The 21,412-nt window shown below is 44.8% G+C and overlaps 1 long non-coding RNA gene across 1 annotated transcript in view; it reads left to right on the forward strand.

The window, feature by feature from the left end:
• Nucleotides 1-21,412, forward strand: part of LOC115472744 — a 133,665-nt gene that overhangs the window by 26,368 nt on the left and 85,885 nt on the right. The gene's annotated exons all lie outside the window — the stretch shown is intronic.

The raw sequence follows: 21,412 nt of genomic DNA on the forward strand, positions 1-21,412 counted from the left end.
AAAAACGCTACTGTAGCTTAGTAAAAGACTCCCTTAAATTCTAAACCCTCTTGGGAGGGAAATAGTTAGTATACTGGTTTATAAGTTGCCTTTACCTCAGGTTTGGAAATATGAGTAATCAAATCCAAACTTTGTGGGAAGTTTTTTACCATCAGGGTTTACACTAACATTCAAACCACAAGTCCACACTGGCTTTCACACCGATTGCTACACTGGAAAACTTGTACACAGATATTATATTTGCCTCTTCTGTGTATAATTTTTCCATTTGAAAATTCACATGAAGGTTTGATTATCCAGAACTCTGTACTGGGTCTCCACCTCGATCTAGGCCAGCACAACTTCTTTCCTTTGCTGGTAAAGATACATGATTTTATATCAGCAGGTCAAATACAGTTTTACCCACGGAAGAGGCTTTGATTATTGCACTACCCATTTTTATCTCTTTTTTTTAAATCAAGAAGATAATTGATTTTTGCTGTTATTTAATTTTGCTATATTCTCATTTGGAGTCTGTTTCATGACAGCTATAAGCACCAAACCAGGAATTTCATCTCCTTGTTTAATGACCATTTGCAAAAATACATAAAACATACAAAAATTATCTATCTATCTATCTATCTATCTATCTATCTATCTATCTATCTATCTATCTATCTATCTAGACCGGCCACCCAGAAATGCCAAAAGATCTGCCTGCACTTTTCTTAATGTACACTTCCCCAGCTGTAAAGGATTAAAATACAGACTAACACATGCGACTAGCTTTTCCTACATGAGCACGCAGCTGTGGAATGCACTACCAACTCACTTGAAAACAATTAACAAAATTACTAACTTTCGCAAATCTCTGAAAACCTGTCTCTTCAACAATGCCTACCATAACTAACTATAACACATCACCACTCCACCCTTATTCTGACTGTCTTCTTCCTTTAACTGTTTGATCAGCTTTCTTGTCATCCTTAATATCTTTGTAACACCAACTGTATCTTTTTATCCTGGAATGGCGATGCCATAACAGGTCTTTGTACGCCACATTGAGCCTGCAAATAGGTGGGAAAATGTGGCCTACAAGTGCAATAAATAAGTAAATAAATAAATACATAAATAAATAAATAAATAAATACCCAGTGTACCTGAATGTAACTCACCTTGAGCTACTACTGAAAAAGGTGTGAGCAAAATCTAAATAAATAAAATAAAAATATCTATCTATCTATCTATCTATCTCTGCTCAATATTCAGCCCATGGCAATCAGAGTTTTTATAAATGCTGACCACTGTGGGCTGGATTGTGTCCAGTAATGAATGCCAGGCCTAACCTCAGCGCCAGTATTGAATATCTGGGCTTGACCGGCTGCCAAAAGTTATCAGGGTGGTGGCTGAAATTGAATGCTGGTACCTGGATATCTATCCAGGCAAGGATAGGCCTCCTGTGTTGCCATTTGCTCCATTTTTAATTTCCTCTGAGTCTGATCATGATCCTTCCAAATACTCTTTAGAACACAGAGAAAATACAGCAGTGTTGTTCTGCCCATACCTTCTCACCAAGTCTCTCTTAGGCAGGAGTGAGTACGAGGTAAACCAAATGATACCATTACTTCAAAGATGAGGAATATAAAATCTCCACTTTCCCTTCTTGCCTCCCTTGCTGAAGCATATGAGAACAGAAGAAAGAGTTGATATTGAGTGGGTGCTATATTCCCAGTAGAGAGAGTATGTGCCAAAGGGATGAGGGTGGAATGAAAATGAAGAGGGCGGATGTGCATTCATTTGAAACAATATGGGAGATGCTCATTTCCCATGTTATTTAATGTGGGGTTAATAATCAGCGTGGTTACACCTGCTCACTTAAATCACACTGAGTGGGCCAGCCGTTGATATTTATCAGCACTTAACTGGGCAGTGCCACTAAATATCGTCTCTATTGGCCCGGGTTGAATCCAGACAGTACTGTGGCAGTCCAGGGATGGAGTAAATGAGGAGTCAGTATTTATGTGGAAAGGGCCATATTCAATGCTGGTGCCTGCATAGGTAAGTGGCCAGACTGGAATACACAAAAGGCTGTCCTATTTTTGGATGTTTACCTATGTGAGTGCTGGCACTGAATATTGGCACCTGCAGAGCTAATCTGACCGGTTATCTAGTCCTTCTGGATCTCCTTTCAAGCCCCCTGATTCTGATTCTCCCCTCCTGCCTGATACTTCTTCCAAAACCCCATTTCTAATCCTCCTTGATCCTTCTTTCAAACCCTCTACTTCTGATCCTCCCTTCCTGCCCAAATCTTCTTCTAAATCTTCCCCATGTCCAATCCCCCTTCTGCACAATCCTTCTTCCAACCCCCCTCCATTTACCCATTTACAATTCCCCCTTCTGCCCAATCCTTATTCCAACCCCGGCGGGAGGGGGGTCTTCGGCGGGGGAGAGGGGGGGGGCAAAGTTGGTGGCGGGGGGGGGGTCAAAGTTGTTGGTGGTGGGGATTCAGCAATGGTGGGGGGGTCAGCGGCGCCGGGGGGAGCTAAAATGTGCCCCCTCACCTCGGGCTCTGGACCCCCCCGCGCCGAAGTCTGGCTACGCCGCTGCCACCACCCCCAGAAATTACCTAAAGGTGATCCTTGGTGGTCTAGTGGGACAGGAAAGGAACAGTGCCTCACCATTCCTGCCCAATCTGGCTCCAGGATCAAAAATGGTAAGCCCTTATATAGAAGGCAAACCCTTAGCAGTAGTAAAGCAAGACTTCTGCTAGGGGACAGTGCTGCCATTTTTGAACCTAGTGCCAGGTGGAACAGGAGCAGTGGAGGAGCACTCTTGCCCATTTCCACTTACCACCAGGGATCATCTCTAGGAAAGTCCTAGGGGTGGTGGGGGAAGGGTTGGATTGTGACGGGGGATGGGGAGTCAGGGTGGATCAGAAATTGATGTATTTAGAAAAAGGATTAGGCTGGAGGGATGGGAAATTGGGGGGGGGGGGGGTTGGAAGCAGGATTGGGCAGGAGGAGGGCTTGGAATCGGGTAGAAGAGATTCGGGGAATTGGAGAGATCGGGAACAGCAAGGGGGGGCATACTGAATATCAGCTGGGAACTGGATAAGTGCTAGCAGCTAGATCCTGGCTGGTTATGCCCAGATATTCAATGCCAGTGTCCAGACATGGCCCAGCGTTGAACATTTGGTCTAATTAACTGCCAGCGATCTGCACTTTAAAAAACAAAGACCTCCACTGGCAGAATATTGCTCCCATTATTTTTAACTGAAATGACAGGCAAACAAATCCCAAATTTCAGGTTTTTTCCTGTGTTGTTACTAGCGTGCATTATTTCACAATAGTGAGCATTATTTTACAATAAGAATGTTATTTTTCCCAACTTCTATCACATGTTGAAGTCAGTCTGAAATTACATACTTGACAATCTGGTTTCAGAGCAGGGTTTAATACCGAGATGGTTTTGATGTTTTTGCAAAGAAGAGAGACCAAAATGATAGAGGGGATGGAACTCCTCTCATGAGGAAAGGCTAAAGAGGTTAGGGCTCTTCAGCTTGGAAAAGAGATGGCTGAGGGGAGATATGATTGAGGTCTACAAAATGACCCCCAGAGACTCTGAAGCACAAAACTTTCTGCCAGGGGCGTAGCTACGGGTGGGCCTGGCTGGGCCCAGACCCACCCAATTTCAGCCCATGCCCGCCCAGCGCCAGCCCCAGCTCCCATTGCCGGCCACTGCTGCTTTTCCTGTTGAGCAGCAGGGCCGGCGCTACAAAAAGAAGAAGCGCTAACGCTAAGGACAAAAAAATGTTTTAAAAAAAAAAAAAGCGCGGCACCGGCAGGCACTGTCTAGGCAGCCTTGAGGCATTGGCTGCTAGCTCGCAGGCTCCTCCCGTCTCCTACGTCACTGCCCCTGGAGCGACGCAGGGGCAGTAACGTAAGAGACTGGAGGAGCCTGCAGAGCTAGCAGCCAATGCCTCAAGGCTGCCTAGACAGTGCCTGCCGGTGCCGCATTTTTTTTTTTAAACATTTTTCGTCCTTAGCGTTAGCGCGTCTTCTTTTGTAGCGCCGGCCCTATTGCTCAATAGGAAAAGCAGCAGTGGCCGGCAATGGGAGCTGGGGCTGGTGCTGGCATGCAGGGCGGGCCTCGAGGAAAAGAGAAAAGAGGGAAAACATGGAAGGATGGGGAGAAAGAGGGAAAACAGATGGAAGGATGGGGAGAAAAGAGGGAAAACAGATGGAAGGATGGCAGAGAATGAGGGAAAACATGGAAGGATGGGGAGAAAGAGGGAAAACATGGAAGGATGGGGAGAAAGAGGGAAAACAGATGGAAGGATGGGGAGAAAAGAGGGAAAACAGATGGAAGGATGGCAGAGAATGAGGGAAAACATGGAAGGATGGGGAGAAAGAGGGAAAACAGATGGAAGGATGGGGAGAAAAGAGGGAAAACGGAAGGGTGGGAGAGAAAGAGGGAAAACAGATGGAAGGATGGGGAGAGAAAGAGGGAAAATGGATGGATGGGGAGAGAGACTCTGGATGGAAGGATGGGGAGAGAAAGAGGGGAGATGGATGAAAGGATGCAGAGAGAAAGGGGAGAGACTGGAAGGATGTGGAGAGAGAAGGGACACTGAACAGAAAAGGGTAGAGAGATACAGAGACACTGGTTAGAAAGAGGGAGAGAGAGACATTAGATGGAAGGATCAGGAGAGAGGGTAGATAGATGGAAGGATGGGGAGAGAAAGATGGAAGGGTAGGGAGAAAGAGGTGACACTGGATGGAAGGATGCAGAAAGAAAGAGGGGAGACTACTGGAAGGATGGGGAGAGAGAGGGGAGACTGGAAGGATGGGGAGAGAAAGAGGAGAGCTGCTGGATGGAAAAGGGGAGTAGTGAAAGACTGGAGAATAAGAGGAAGGGGCATGGGGAGAACAAGGGTGAGAAAAAGATGAAAAGCCATAAGTAGATGAAGGAAATTAAAGAATGGATAGTAAGAATGAATTAAATCAGGACAGAGAGAGAGAGAGAGGCAGAAAAATATTGAAGAAAGCAAAGAAAAAGGAGAGAAAAATGACAAATAGCCAGGAAAACCTGGCAGAAGAGTTAAGCGAATATGAAGGAAAGCAGAATCTAGAGACTGGGAGCGACACAATGAGAAAAAGTAAATGGCCATACAAGAAAGGTAAAGAAAATAATTTTATTTTTAATTTAGGATAAAGTAATATGGTACCTGTGTTAATGAAGTTTCAGAGACCAATACTTCCTTCCTTAGGTCAGGTGAGGATACCGTAACAGCATTATACTGACCTGAGGCAGGAGGTTTTGGCCTCTGAAAGCTCACTGAAAAGGGTGTTAGGCTATTAAATAAATTTTCTGAAATCTGATGCACTGAAAAGCAGCACTTTACCCTGTGTGACAAATGGATCTGATTAGTGTGACTAAATTTTGCTGGGGGAGGGGGTAGAGAGAAAATTTTGTGCCCACCCACTTTGGGTTCAGGCCCATCCAAAATTGGCAGTCTGGCTACGCCACTGCTTTCTGCAGCCTGAAAACCATAAGGGGATATTCGGCAGGAAGGTTCTCTTTCCTCTGCAGCCTCCTTTGTACATGTCTCCCCCTGAAGGGTATATCACTTGCTTTTTATGCAGCAAAAGCCATGGTAGATATATTGTCCCCCAACCTCAGAGGTCCTAGACAAGCTAAGGAACCAATCAGCTTATACCTGGATATGTGCGTGCATGCCGGGGGCCAGTAAGTGGCCTATCCCCAAGTAAGTGCTGGCATCTGCCATCACTGTTTTTCATACATATTCATAGTTAAACAGTTATTCTATCACACAATAATGAGTACTAACTGGCTTGCACCATAAACGGTTAGTGGTGACATTCATCAACAAACGTTTGGAACAGTGGCCATCTGGATTTTGATCGGCATCACCTTGGGGACATTTATGGGGACATATTTGGACAGGTATCTGGATATTTATAAAAAATATATTTTTGTCTGATTAAAAATCCTAGCTTATTTTTGCCTGGTTATTTTTTATCTAGGTATGACAAAAAGCAGCTTATCAGGGTTTTTAAAAAGTCTGGATAATTTCCTAAAAGAGTCCATTACCCATTATTAAGATGGACTTGGGAAAATCCACTGCTTATTTCTACGATAAGAAGCATAAAATCTGTGTTACTCTTTTGGGATCTTGCCAGGTACTTGTGACCTGGATTGGCCACTGTTGGAAACAGGATGCTGGGTTTGATGGATCTTTAGTCTGTCCCAGTATGGCAACGCTTACATTCTTATGTTCTTATGTACTGCTCACTGGTTTTGAAAATTAATTTGTCCGTGTTTATCACATGTTTTTGTGAATTTTGTTATCTTTTCTTTTTCTCCACCTCCTCCAAGCATCATCCACCTTTTTTGTAGGATACAATCTGAAGCAATGTGTAGAAAGAGTAGCAGAAAAGGGAAATGAAATCTTACCAGAGGAAGTAGACACTGATTTTTCCTCTCTGCATAAGTTAAATACTCTTCCCTTACATAACTGCCTTTGACACAATGAGTTACACTAAAAATAGCTTTAATTTGCATACTGATCAATATATCAACTACAGACTTTCCCTGGGAAACATAGCATATCCTTATTTGCAGTGCATCCATTTTTTAATGCATTGGTTTATGCGTAAATACATTTGAGCTCATGGAAAAAGTATGGACTGACTGCATAATTTCTCCCTCACACGGTCTGTGTCTGAAGGAGTGCTCAAGCTTTTGTGCAACACTAATGATAACCATCATTACGCAATGCTGCAAGAGTTTATAAACTGACCTATTCCTGGACTTTCTCAAGCACTGCAAAAGCCGATAACTGACAGATGATCAAAACCCCGCGCTGTTCCAAACAGCGCTCCAAAAATAGCGCTGGAACAACGTTATTAGACCTAAGATCAGAGATAATTGCTTGCAAATTTAAGCACGCAATTATCTCTGATCATGGGGTAGAAGTGCGGGAGAATTGTGCCTGTGCATGCGCTCAGCACAATCCTCCCGCACTTGTTTGACAGGTCTGGGCTGTCAAAAGCCCAAACCTGTCAAACACAGGGGCTGGAGCTCTATGGGACCACCAGGCCTGAACTACCCCTGCCCCGAGCAACGGGGGCTGGAGGTCCAGCGGACCTCTGGTCCCCCCGACAATCCCCCCCAGGTTTAGGAAGGGCTGTAGATCTGGTGGGTCTCCAGCCCCCCTAACTCCCCCAGCAAAGGGTCCCTGGTGGCCTAGTGGGTGACCAACCAGCCCCCCCCCAGCAACAGGGGGGCTGGAGGTTCGCTGGACCTCCGGTCCCCCCCCCCCGATGATCTCCCCCAGGTTCAGGGAGGGCTGGAGATCCAGTGGGTCTCCAGCCACCCCTAGTCCCCCAGCAAGGGGTCTCTAGTGGTACAGTCCCAACTACCTTGTGCGTTGGAGGAGAAACTCCCTTATATGGTGTATAGCCCCGCCCAGCGCATCACAGGATACACTGGGCAGGGCTGGGTGCCGCCATTTTGCGGCGTCACAGGAAGAGGAGGGAGGTAGGCTACCCTCCCTCCTCCAACGCACAAGGTAGTTGGGACTGTACCACTAGAGACCCCTTGCTGGGGGACTAGGGGTGGCTGGAGACCCACTGGATCTCCAGCCCTCCATGAACCTGGGGGAGATCATCGGGGGGGGGGACCGGAGGTCCAGCGAACCTCCAGCCCCCCTGTTGCTGGGGGGGGGGGGCTGGAGACCCACCGGATCTCCAGCTCTCCCTGAACCTGGTGGGGGGGGATCATCGGGGGGGACTGGAGGTCCAGCGGACTTCCAGCCCCCCTCTCGCTGGGGGGGGGTTGGTTGGTCACCCACTAGGCCACCAGGGACCCACCGGATCTCCAGCCCTCCCTGAAACTGGGGGGGGGGGGGTGGGATCGTCGGGGGGACTGGAGGTCCGCCGGACCTCCAGCCCTCTGTCGCTGGCAGGTTTGCTGTTGGGGGGAATGGGGGCCTGCCAGCATGCAAATGCATGCTGGACAGGGCTCACCATTCCTCCCCAATGATCTGCAAACCCTAACACCAGCTTGGAGCTGGCGTAAGGTTTGCCGCAGCCAGTGACCCAATCTTTGACGCGCTGGTGGCTGATCATTGGGGATGAATATGTTTGGCCCTGTTTAGCATGCATTTACATGCTAGTTGCGTTCAGAGCCCTCGAGCGCATTGTTTCACGCGCTTGAGGGCTCTGATCATGGGGTGTTAGGAAATGCTGGTGCAAGTATGGTGCTAACAGCCTCTAGTGCTGGCGTTTGCTTCTGACCATCCCCCTGTAAGGGCGATGAATGGTAAAAGGAATATCTTGATAAATAGCTTCTCATTAGGTTTTCCAGACAGACAAAGAGCCAACTTACTCTGTATCATACATGCCAGAACAGAATGATTTGGACCTGATTAATGTGAGAAAAGTGTTATTATTGAATCACTTATAAGTTCAACTAATTCAGTGCATGTATATCAGTTCCACTGTCAAGTAATCAGCCAAGGGACAGGCAGGAGACATAGAGGGGCATAATCGATCGAAAACGTCTATCTCCATGGGCGTTTATCTCCGAGAACGGGTCCATGAAGGGGCGGACTGAACCGTATTTTCGCAAAAAACAGACGTCCATATTTTATTCGACAATTTGTGAGCTGGGCGTTTTTGTCTTTCAGCGATAATGGAAAATGAAAGCGCCCAGCTCAAAAACGAATAAATCCAAGGCATTTGTTCGTGGGAGGGGCCAGGAGTCGTAGTGCACTGGTCCCCCTCGCATGCCAGGACACCAACCGGGCACCCTAGGAGGCACTTTTACAAAAACAAAAAAAAAGGTAAAAGAGCTCCCAGGTGCATAGCACCCTTCCCTTGTGTGTTGAGCCCCACAAATCCCCCTCAAAACCCACTGCCCACAAGTCTACACCATTACTATAGCCCTAAGGGGTGAAGGGGGGCACCTACATGTGGGTACAGTGGGCTTGGGGGGGTTGGACGACTAAGCATTAAGCAGCACAATTGTAACAGGTAGGGAGGGATGGGCCTGGGTCCACCTGCCTGAAGTCCACTGCACCCCCTAACAACTGCTCCAGGGACCTGCATACTGCTGCCAGGGAGGTGGGTATGACATTTGAGGGTGAAAATAAAAAGTTGTGAAACATCATTTTTTGTGGTGGGAGGGGGTTAGTGACCACTGGGGGAGTCAGGGGAGGTCATCCCCGATTCCCTCGGGTGGTAATCTGGTCATTTAAGGCACTTTTTGGGGCCTTATTCATGAAAAAACAGGGTCCAGGAAAAGTGCCCTAAATTCTAGCTACAAACGCATACTTTTTTCCATTATCGGCGAAAGGCGTCCATCTCTCCTCGGCCGATAGCCACGCCCCAGTTCCACCTTCACCACGCCTCCGACACGCCCCCGTCAACTTTGTACGCTTCCGCGATGGAGTGCAGTTGAAAACGTCCAAAATCGCCTTTCCATTATACCGATTTATTCGTTTTTGTGAGATAAACGTCTATCTCCCGATTTGGGTCGCAATATAGGCGTTTTTCTTTTTCAATTATAAGCTGGATAGTCAGGCAAATTTTGGGGGATATTTAGTTTGATCCTTCTGAAAATTATTACAGTCCATAATATTTTTGTAATGCCCCTGTGCCCAATCAGATTGCTGGGACATCCCTGGTTTGGGACTAACCTGGTGTGAGTTCCTAGTGGTGTCTGTCAATCCTTGAAAATTTGATGCCTGGTGCTTCCACCAATGAAACAAGGATGTTAGCATCCCCTCCTTCCCTCCAGGAAACCAAGAACAACAGTTGTGACAGTGAACAGAGCTGCTGGCAATACTGTATTTATAAGTTTTTATTAAATTATGCAACTAGAGGTTCATAAAAAGTACTAACATTGCACTTAAATTGTTCCAACATGAACCCCCCTGAAGCCTAAATATTCAAAAAACAGAAAGAATCCACTATGTATTTCTACAGAGTATCAGATAACCTTTTAGATAATTGGCATGTAATCCCTAAACAGCATTACCGTCTCAATATAGGGTAGAACCTCTTGTTTTCTTCATGCTCCATAACAAGTATTGTCTCCCTTTTCCCTTCCCCCTGTACACCACATCTCATTCATGTGATGTGAAGGAGTATGACGAGATTGATAGATGATGTCAGTCAGATAGGGTTAGATTCTATGTATATGTCACATCTAAAAAATCGGTGCAAAAAAAAAAAAAAGGCCTAGCTGTATTCTATAAACTTCGCCTAAATTTAGGCATGGTTTATAGAATAAGCCTAAATTTACGAGTGATTTATAGAATATGCCTAGCACTCAGTTCCTGTGACTAAATCTAGTCATGGCTATTTACGCCAAGTAAAACCTAGTATAAATGCCGATGCCTAAATTATGTGCCGAACAGGCATATTCTATAACACTGCATGTAACTCCAAGGAATGCCCATGACCCACCCATGCCCCTCCTATGACCACATCCCCTTTTCAGATCCATGTCTTAGAATTTACGCGCATCACTTTATAGAATACACTTAGACAGTTATGTTTGTAAATTCTAATTAATGCCAATTAGTGTCAATAATTGTTTGTTAAGTCCAATTATCTGCGCTGATTAGCTTGCTAAGATAATTAAGTTGTGCTTGCAAATTCAGACTATGACCGGATTTTCATGTGCACCTTTAGTTGCCATATATAGAATCTGGGGGATGGGGGATCTGCCATGTTTGGCCTCACTTCTTTGGTATTCTTTTAGGTCCCAAAGCTCTGCTTCTGCCACTAGATTTTCTTCTTTTGGGGTGAGGGTGGGGGGGGGGGGGGCAGTTGATGTCTCTCAGTTTTTTGGCTTTTCTCCTCCTGGAGAGGGTGGGGTGAAGAGGGGTTTCATACTCTGTGGTCTCTCAGCTACTGCTCTTTCTGGGGCCAACAGACTGCCACATCTCAGCTGCAGGGTCCCAGTCCTCCTGGAATGATGATGCTCCATCACCAGACTTCTAATGCTGTTTACACTTTGGGAGGGGTTTCTGTCTTTAGGGTTTGTAGCTTTGTCTGGGGTCTGGCTTGCCAGATTTGCTCAGTGATTTTAGTCTCTACCCAGTTATTTAGATTTTCCCAGTTAGAAGGAAATCCTCTTTCCCCAGCTACAAGACAAACAGCTAGGCATGAGGAAGCAGACAGATAGAAAGAGAGAGAGAGAGAGAGAGAGAATACAAACCTTTCCCTCCTGTCTAGTCTTTGTTACAATTAATAAAATGGTTGGATTTTTCCCAGAAACATCGCTAACTATCTTCTCTAAAATGAGCAAGAGCATGTGCATGCTCCTATTTGTTTCTCTTATTGTGGAATACAATTCATTCAGTTTATAGGTCAATGGGAGGGAGGAAAAGGCAGAGAGGTGCCACAGTTAAGACATCAGTGATATATGGGGCAACAGAAAGATAGGGAAGCACAGACATAGATCAGGAAAGGAGAAGAGACAGAGTGGGAACATAGGAGGAGAAGGAGTAGATTACAGCAGAAAGAGCATGAAGTGGAACGGGATGGACAAATAGGAGTCTCTACTCTTTCCCTTTCCTCCCCCATAACTGTCCAGCATCTCTCCTATAGTCCAGCATCCCATTTCCCCCCTACTTGGTTGTCATGGATCTCTTGTTTCTCCTCCTATCCCTTTTTGGTGTGTCAGTTCCGCGGCAGGAGGAGCAGCAGCAGGAACAAATGGGCAGCTGAATAATAAGGAAGTTCAGGTCTTCAGTGTATGCACACACACTGCAGATCCCTCTTTTTTCTTTGTCTTATGCTATGACTTTTTCCTTTGTTTCCTTTCTATTTATGAATAACTTGACATGCCTTTTCTATAATTTGTTTTTATTTGGACTCTCTGAAAGGTGGTATATTAAACTCATTAAACATAAACAAAAGGGACAGGGCAGAGTTGAATGATGAAGGAAAGAGAGTAAGGGAAGGATGAGCTGCAAGAGGTAGAGGAGAAATGCAGATGGGACACAGCTGGAGGGAGATACAGAATGATATAAGAAGTATAGAGTACAGGGATGCAGGAGAGATGGGGCGAGAGATTTGACAAATGAGACTCAAAGGGAGAGGGAGAAGGAATAAGGAGGGTCAGAGATAGTATAAGGGAGATAGAGAAGAATAGATAGCTGGGTGGAGGTGAGAGGGGAGGAAAGACTGAGATGGGATGATGGAGGAAGATGATGAGAGAGGAAAAATAAAATATTTAAAGTGCTAATAGAAGAAAGGCAGAAAGGAGAGACATGAGGTGAAGTGACAGAGAAGAGAAATAATGTTAGCTGGGTGGGCAGAGACAGTGAGAAAAAGTAGTCATACAAAGAAAAGCAAAATCAAAAGAAAACAGGAAGAGGATTTACATGAAGCCAGAAAACAAAAGGAGAGGAAAGGAGACAGTATGATGTGGGGAAAAAGACAAAGAAGGCACCAAATGTATAGAACAGCTGCATTTATGCGTGTGATGGGTGCCATGAATGGGCAGTTACGTGTATAAGTGTGAGGTGCTATTCTGTAAACTTGATGTGTATGTTGCTTAGCGTGTAACCACAAGTGGGCCATACCTATGGGTGAGCATGGGCGTGTTATGCGCATTCTGCTTAGCAGCACACACAACTCGTAGAATATTATCAGTTGTGCTCATTGTAAGATGCACATAGGTGCATCAACTTAAGGCAGTCATTGACCTGGCATAAGTGATCACACCTAAATTTTGATGCGCCAAATCAGATTAGTGTTAATACTCTTAACACTAATCTGATTTCCCTCACAGAATCGGTGCTGAATGTGCCCTTTATAGCACCTTAATTTAGACACTACTGTATAGAATTGCACCCAAAGGGAGTTTTTAAAATTTGTAACTCAGATATCTAATTATGTAACATTGGAAGTTTCTGACATTGACACTTCCTGTGATCTTGGTCAAATGCAAGGGGATGGGACTTGATATTCTGCCTTTCTGTGGTTACTGTCAAAGCAGTTTACACACTATATACAGGTGCTTACTTTGTACCTGGGGCAATAGAGGATTCAATGATTTCCCCAGAGTCACAGGGAGCTGCAGTGGGAATTAAGCATAGTTCCCTAGGGCTCTCAAGCTACTCCTCCTTTCCTCCACTCTCCCACTTACCCTCCACTCATCCTCTACAAAAAGATTTTTTTCCTTGCTTGTGTATGGGAAACTGCTTAGTAAATAGAGCTCTTTATATGGAGGAAAGGAAGGTGAGTAGTGGAGCGCTTCAAGGGTCTGTGCTGGGTCCAATTCTATTTACTATATTTGTGAGCTACATTGCTGAAGGGTTAGAAGGAAAAGTTTGCCTCTTTGCAGATGACATGAAGATAGCCAATAGAGTGGATACCCTGGAGGGAGTTGAAACCATGAGAAGGGATCGTCATAAGTTGGATGAATAGTCAAGGGTCTGGCAGTTAAAATTTAACAGGAAAGAATGTATGCATGAGATAATGGTTTGATCACTGCACTTTTGCACTCACCAATGCCGGATTTGGGACAGACACTGTTTTGAAGAAGTACACCACCTGCATTGAATATCAGCCTGATAACATCACCATGCAAGATAACTGACATTAGATCTGATTTTCAGCATTTCTATGGACAGCTTTTCAAAATTGGGTAGGCAGGCAGGGTGGTGCTATGATGTGTAGTAACAAGTGTCTGATTTGTTGCTGAGGCTTAATCTTTTAGCATGAGGCATGGCGTCACTTATATACTGAGCACATACAATATATTAATTATATAAGTTTGATTATTTGGGATATCAGGGTTTAAGGGAAAAACATTCGAGTTAAAATTTAATGCCAAGAAGTATAGAGTGATACACTTGGGGTGCAAATATACAAGTAACCTACGTCAGAAGGAGGCGGGCCTAGGCCAGGGAAGAAGAGACGTCATGGAGACTCTGCGACCAACACAACAGATCTTCCTGCCCGTGCAGCACTTCAGAAAGAGGTGAGAGGCGCTGCTCGGGTCGGTAATAGGGAGGGGGGTCTCGGTGGAGGGGGGGAGCGGCGTAGTCGACCTCAGGGGGGGCAGCGGGGGCGAGGCACAGGGCGGAAGAATGACGGGAGGCGGAGTTAGCTTTGCAAAACACAAGAACAGGAAGGGAGGGGGACCGGGGCTGCTAGAATTTCGCTTTCTCATGTGTGTGTGTGTGTGGGGGGGGGGGGAGTGGCAGACAGTGGGGAGCAGCGGGGGGGGGGGGCATGGCCGTCCATACAGGACGCTCCTGATGAGCGCCCTTGCCCCCTCCCGATCCTTTTTTAATTTTTTTTATTTGATGTGTTTTCTGACGTCCTTTGGACCAATCACAGCGCTTTTAGCTCTGCTAATGCGCTGGGATTGGCTCAAAATTTCACTTTACGATTTTTCCTGGCACAGAGCTGTCCTAACGAGAGGTCCAGACCTCTCGTTAGATTTCCTGCCTTTTTCCTGCGTAAAGGCAATCGGAAAAGGTTAGTGCATCTTGTTTCAATGGGGTTTTTACACTAATTGCTCATCTCCATTCCGTTTTCATTAGCTGCTAGCTTCCTCGGTAAAAGCCCTTTGATGCATGCAACGGATCAAATTTTCCTCGTTGGAGGGTCATTAAAGGCTCATTAAGCTTTAGTGTATCTGCCTCATAGTATTTTTTCACCAAGAGGGTGGTAGATATCTGGAATGCCCTCCCATGGGAGGTGGTAGAGATGCAAATGGTAATGGAACTAGAAAATGCATGGGATAAACACAAGGAATCCTGTTTAGAAGGAATGGGTCCAAAGAAGCTTAGCAGAGATTAGGTAGGAAAGCCAGTGCTGGGCAGACTTCTATGGTCTGTGTCCTGATCACTGCTGAATAGATTTGGATGGGTTGGAGTGGAGCTTTTCAGGGGCTTTGACAACAACTTCAGACATTTTTGAACAAGGCCAGTGCCGAGCAGACTTCTACGGTCTATGCCCTAAAAATGGCAAGGAACAATCAAAATCAGGTATACATATGAAGTATTGTATCATACAATACATAATGAGTTTATCTTGTTGGGCAGACTGCATGGACCATACAGGTCTTTATCTGCCGTCATTTACTATGTTACTATATATCCTGTTGCCTCAAGTAACCACAGAATGTATACTCCCTCGGGCATGAACCTGTTGTGTCTGAATACTTATCACCATTGTACAGCACTCATACACCCAAGGGTTCTATAAAATACATCTCACTATTATTATTTCATCCATACTAGACAAGAAAGTGCATTTAGAGTTTCTTCCAGGTGCTGGTGTGAACCAATTGGTGCACCCCAGCTCCTCACTCTTGGCCCATTGCTGTGCCAGCTCTCCACTGCTGTTCTGTTCCTTACTGCCATACTGGTCAGCCACAGATCAATCTATAGGCAGCATCAGGATCCCAATCTCTACCATGCCACAAACCCACCTCCTCCTGTTCCTGGACATTCTTCCAAAGCAAGGGGAGGGACAGGGCCATATGGCAGTCCAGAATCCTGGAATTCAGGCTACTGCCTGGTGTATTTCTGTGGAGCTAAGCAAATGGGCTCTCAGAAGTGGGGTGGAGGTGGGCACATGTCAGCAGCAGTGGAGACCAATAAGAAACACCAGCAGCAGAATGGGGGAAATGAAGGAGGGGCATCATCAATAATTGATCTGGCAAGGGAGGAGATACCAAATTTCAAAGTTGCTCATGATGACAGTTACATACATTGAGTGACACTTGATACAGTCATACTGGTGGGCCACCTATTTTATCTCTCCCCTCCTTTTTTTTGTTTTTTTACTTCATGCGTTGTAAACCACTTATTTTAATTTTATTGTCTGTATATCAAATAAAGATGAAATATGAACTAACTACAGCTATATAAAAAGACCCTCGCTGAGGAAGGGGTTGTGAAGGAAGGCACATACTGTAAGTTTGCTGTGATCCAGCCTGAACATGGAAACTATCCAGCTGTGTTACTTAACCAGGGTAATTTTCAGTGTTAACCTTTAGTGCCACTTGAACAGGAAGTGTACTATTTCTCAAGTCATTTTCTCAAAATATACACAATTACAGACCTTAATATTTATATAAATAATCCACAAAGTTAAAAAATAATGTTTGCTGTAAACTCGTCATAGCACAGCTCGACAATTCAAAGTTGTAGTTAGTGCATTTCAATGAGAATTGGATGAAAACGATCCTTACAAATCAAGAAAAAAATATAACAAAGTCCCTGGAACTGATAAGAGGGAGCAGTGCTTTACATCTCAGTGGGATGCAGGACCTAGTGCAAGGGTTATCAGTGGTGGATAGGGGTATGCATTCTTTAGTGCGCATTCAGTCCATTAACAAATCTTAAAATATTTAGTGCATGATAAATCAATTTTGTGCACCTAACCTAGAAATTAATGCATGTTACGTCAATTGGTACATATTAAAACTTTTTTTTATTACAATGAATATGTGAAATGAAAAGTGTTTGAAAATCGGGTGGGGGAAATCCCCAGGAATGGAAAATGCTTGTCCTGTGCATATCCTTTGTGGTGGAGCCACTGGTGTTCTGCCTCCATATTCATGGACGCAGGGCAAATTGTTATGTATATTTAGTACGAATATAATTTGTATTTAATTGTATTGTCTATGTAATAGCACTGTGTACTTGGGCTCCCCTCCCCCCTCCATAGTTTGCAGTACCTTATGATTAACTCCGTGTGAGCTTTCCCTATTGGCAGTTAGCTCCTAGCTAGGGCCAGCACTCCCTCTCTGCCCCTGCGGGTTGTGGGAGGGGCTCCTGTCTGCTTTAATTGCTTGGGGCCACCCTAATGCTGTTATTTAGTGGCACTTAACTGGGAGGTACAGTGGGCAGAGTTGGGGAGGAGCTAGTAGTTATGTGGGTGCTGGCAATATTCAGTGCCAGTACCCGCATATCTAACCGGGTGAATTTAATTCACCCGGTTAGCTATGTGGGCCCTGGTTGAATATTGGCTGGTACCCGCATAACTTTTGAAATTGTGTTCAGCCCCTTTCATCCTCCTCCCACTGACTCAAAATAGCCCTTTCCTTCTGATCCCCCTTTCCCCTGGCAAGGACAGAATACCCTCCTTCTCTCCCAGTCATGATAGCCACCCAACCAGGCCTACCAAAGATCCCTGGTGGTCCAGTGGGGGAGTGGGGATGAGATTGCGGCAGTCATTTTGTTGTAGCAGCTGCTAGTAGTAGGAATAAGTGGGGTTCACTCTTGCCCCCATTACTCCCACTGGACCTCCAGAGAGTTCCAGTAGGCCCGGGGGAGGGGTCTATCGTGACTAGGGGTGGGAGGCGACTGTTTGGTTGTGGGGGAGGGGGATTAGAAGGGGGATGCTTTTGAAGGGGTGGGAAGGGGATCAGAATGGCTGAACCGAATATCTAGGGGTCATTTAGCCAGTGACCACTGCCGGTTGAATATTGGTCAGATAAATTTCTTGCATATTATGAGAAAGGGGAAACATGGGAAAAACTGGGAATAAGTTGAAATATATACACTGAAGGCATGACACTATGGTGTCATTCATAAACTAAGGCATGTTTGTGAGGAACTCAGTTGAAACCGCCATGGCAAAGTGTGTCTCGTTAGGTTTGCAGTGGATGTGTGAGTAGTTGACTGGGCATAGTGTGCATAGTGACTGAAGGTATATGTAAGGTGCATATGTGTGTGTAAATCCATGGTATGATGTACACAACTGTTTCCATGGGGAGAGATCAGTTGTTAATATATGAAGATGTGAGGGTGGGATGTCAGAGGGCAGGGGAAATATATGACTGTGTGTTACGAGTTTGTATGAATGTGTTGGAGCAGGGTGTGTGCATGTTAGCAACATGTATTACAGCAGAGTATGCCCATGGTGGCAGTGTGCTTCGGGGATGTAAGTGTGTGTCTGATGCACAAGATTATATCGAAAGCAATTCTAAAAGTAAATAAATATAAAATGTACTTTTGTAACAGGGTGTTAGGCTATGAAAATGTTTTGTTGCAACTCTTAAACGTATGTTTGACATGACCCTAGTTAAAAGTGTTTCAATGATATGAATACTATGGAGTCCATATTCTGTGGGAGTTAACCAGATAGGAGTGGGTCCAGCACAGATATTCAGTGGCAATTAAAAGGAAAGTACTACTGAATATCTACTCTGACTGCATCAGCACTAAGGGCCAGATTCTATATAAAGCATCTTAAATGTAGACACGTCAGAATAAGGCACATAGCACTATTCTATAAACTGTGTCTACAGTAATACACAGTTTATAGAGTAGCAGATATACCATGGGGACGTGTGTACATTTAGGTGCGGCCATTTATGCCACGTGGTGTAAATGCCCGCGATTAAATGTATGCGCATTCCCCCTATTTCTATAACAATGTGCGTAAATGTGATTGACACCCCTGACATGCCCACACTTCTCCCATGGCTACATCCCCTTTTCAGCTACGTGCATTGGAATTTACACATGCCTCTTTTTAGAATACGCCTAAATTCCAATTATTGATGATAATTGGGTGTTAGCTGATTATGATAACTAACTGGCTCATTACTCAATTGAGTAGCACATGTAAATTGACTACACACACAATTTAACATATGCTACTCACGGCACCTTATATAGAATCTGGCCCTAACTGGCAAGTGCCGAGGTGTCTGGGTGCTAATTTAGGGTAGAGCTGGAAGATATATATAGGCATCACTGTTATTTAGCACCAGTGCTTGGATAACTAGTTTATCCAAATATCAACTCTGATTATCGGCGGCACACATAAGTACATAAGTAATGCCACACTGAGAAAGACCAAGGGTCCATAGAGCCCAGCATCCTGTCCACGACAGTGGCCAATCCAGGCCAAGGCACCTGGCAAGCTTCCCAAACGTACAAACATTCTATACATGTTATTCCTGGAATTGTGGATTTTTCCCAAGTCCATTTAGTAGTGGTTTATGGACTTGTCCTTTAGGAAACCGTCTAACCCCTTTTAAAACTCTGCTAAGCTAACCGCCTTCACCACATTCTCTGGCAACGAATTCCAGAGTTTAATTATGCGTTGGGTGAAGAAATATTTTCTCCGATTTGTTTTAAATTTACTACACTGTAGTTTCATCGCATGCCCCCTAGTCCTAGTATTTTTGGAAAGCGTGAACAGATGCTTCACATCCACCTGTTCCACTCCACTCATTATTTTATACACCTCTATCATGTCTCCCCTCAGCCGTCTCTTCTCCAAGCTGAAAAGCCCTAGCCTCCTTAGTCTTTCTTCATAGGGAAGTCGTCCCATCCCCGCTATCATTTTAGTCGCCCTTCGCTGCACCTTTCCCAATTCTACTATATCTTTCTTGAGATGCGGCGACCAGAATTGAACACAATATTCAAGGTGCAGTCGCACCATGGAGCGATACAACGGCATTTTAACATCCTCACACCTGTTTTCCATACCTTTCCTAATAATACCCAACATTCTATTCGCTTTCCTAGCCGCAGCAGCACACTGAGCAGAAGGTTTCAGTGTATTATCGACGACGACACCCAGATCCCTTTCTTGGTCCGTAACTCCTAACGTGGAACCTTGCATGACGTAGCTATAATTCGGGTTCTTTTTTCCCACATGCATCACCTTGCACTTGCTCACATTAAATGTCATCTGCCATTTAGCCGCCCAGTCTCCCAGTCTCGTAAGGTCCTCTTGTAATTTTTCACAATCCTGTCGCGAGTTAACGACTTTGAATAACTTTGTGTCATCAGCAAATTTAATTACCTCGCTTGTTACTCCCATCTCTAAATCATTTATAAATATATTAAAAAGCAGCAGTCATAGCACAGACCCCTGAGGAACCCCACTAACTACCTTTCTCCATTGTGAATACTGCCCATTTAAGCCCACTCTCTGTTTCCTATCCTTCAACCAGTTTTTAATCCACAATAGGACATTTCCTTCTATCCCATGACCCTCCAATTTCCTCTGTAGCCTTTCATGAGGTACCTTGTCAAACGCCTTTTGAAAATCCAGATACACAATATCAACCGGCTCCCCTTTGTCCACATGTTTGTTTACTCCTTCAAAGAATTGAAGTAAATTGGTCAGGCAAGATTTCCCCACACAAAAGCCGCGCTGACTTGGTCTCAGTAATCCATGTCCTTGGATGTGCTCTGTAATTTTGTTCTTTATAATAGCCTCTACCATTTTCCCCGGCACCGACGTCAGACTCACCGGTCTATAATTCCTGGATCTCCCCTGGAACCTTTTTTGAAAATTGGCGTTACGTTGGCCACCCTCCAATCTTCCGGTACCACACTCGATTTTAAGGATAAATTGCATATCACTAACAGTAGCTCCGCAAGCTCATTTTTCAGTTCTATCAGTACTCTAGGATGAATACCATCTGGTCCAGGAGATTTGCTACTCTTCATTTTGCTGAACTGCCCCATTACATCCTCCAGGTTTACCGTGAAGTCAGTAAGTTTCTCTGACTCGTCCGCTTGAAATGCCATTTCCGACACCGGTATCCCACCCAAACTTTCCTTGGTAAAGACCGAAGCAAAGAATTCATTCAATCTCTCCGCTATGTCTTTGTCTTCCTTGATTGTCCCTTTTACCCCTCGGTCATCCAGTGGCCCAACTGATTCTTTTGCCGGCTTCCTGCTTTTATAAAAAAAAAAATTTTTACTATGTTTTTTTGCCTCTAATGCTATCTTTTTTTCGTAATCCCTCTTGGCCTTCTTTATCTGCACCTTGCATTTGCTTTGACACTCCTTATGTTTCTTCTTGTTATTTTTAGACGATTCCTTCTTCCATTTTCTGAAGGCATTTCTTTTAGCCCTAATAGCTTCCTTCACCTTTTGGACTTCCGTCTTTCTTTTCTAATTAGTGGAATATGTTTGGCCTGGGCCTCCAGGATGGTATTTTTGAACAGCGTCCACACCTTTTGTACAGTTTTTTTTTTCACCATTCTTTTCATTTTATCATAGTTTCCTTTTTTAAAGTTAAACACTAACATATTTGACTTCCTGTGTATAGTTACTTCAAGATTGATATCAAAACTGATCATATTATGATCACTGTTATCAAGCGGCCCCAGTACCATAATGTCCCTCACCAGATCATGCACTGCCAGTTTCTAGGTTTGGCCCAACAGTGAATATCTGGGTCTAAATCAGCCTTGGGCTAAATCAGCCATGGGCTGATCAGAAGCCCCGTGCTGTTCCAAACAGTGCTCTAAAAATAGCAGCGGAACAGCACAGGGCTATTCCACCCCTATGATCAGAGCTAATTGCATGCAACTATAGGCACACAATTAGCTCTGATCATAAGGGGAAAGTGCAGGAAGTATTGTGCCTGAGCACACGATCAGGCACAAACCT

This window comes from Microcaecilia unicolor, chromosome 6 (assembly GCF_901765095.1).
Source record: "Microcaecilia unicolor chromosome 6, aMicUni1.1, whole genome shotgun sequence".
In the NCBI taxonomy this organism is placed as follows: Eukaryota; Metazoa; Chordata; class Amphibia; order Gymnophiona; family Siphonopidae; genus Microcaecilia; species Microcaecilia unicolor.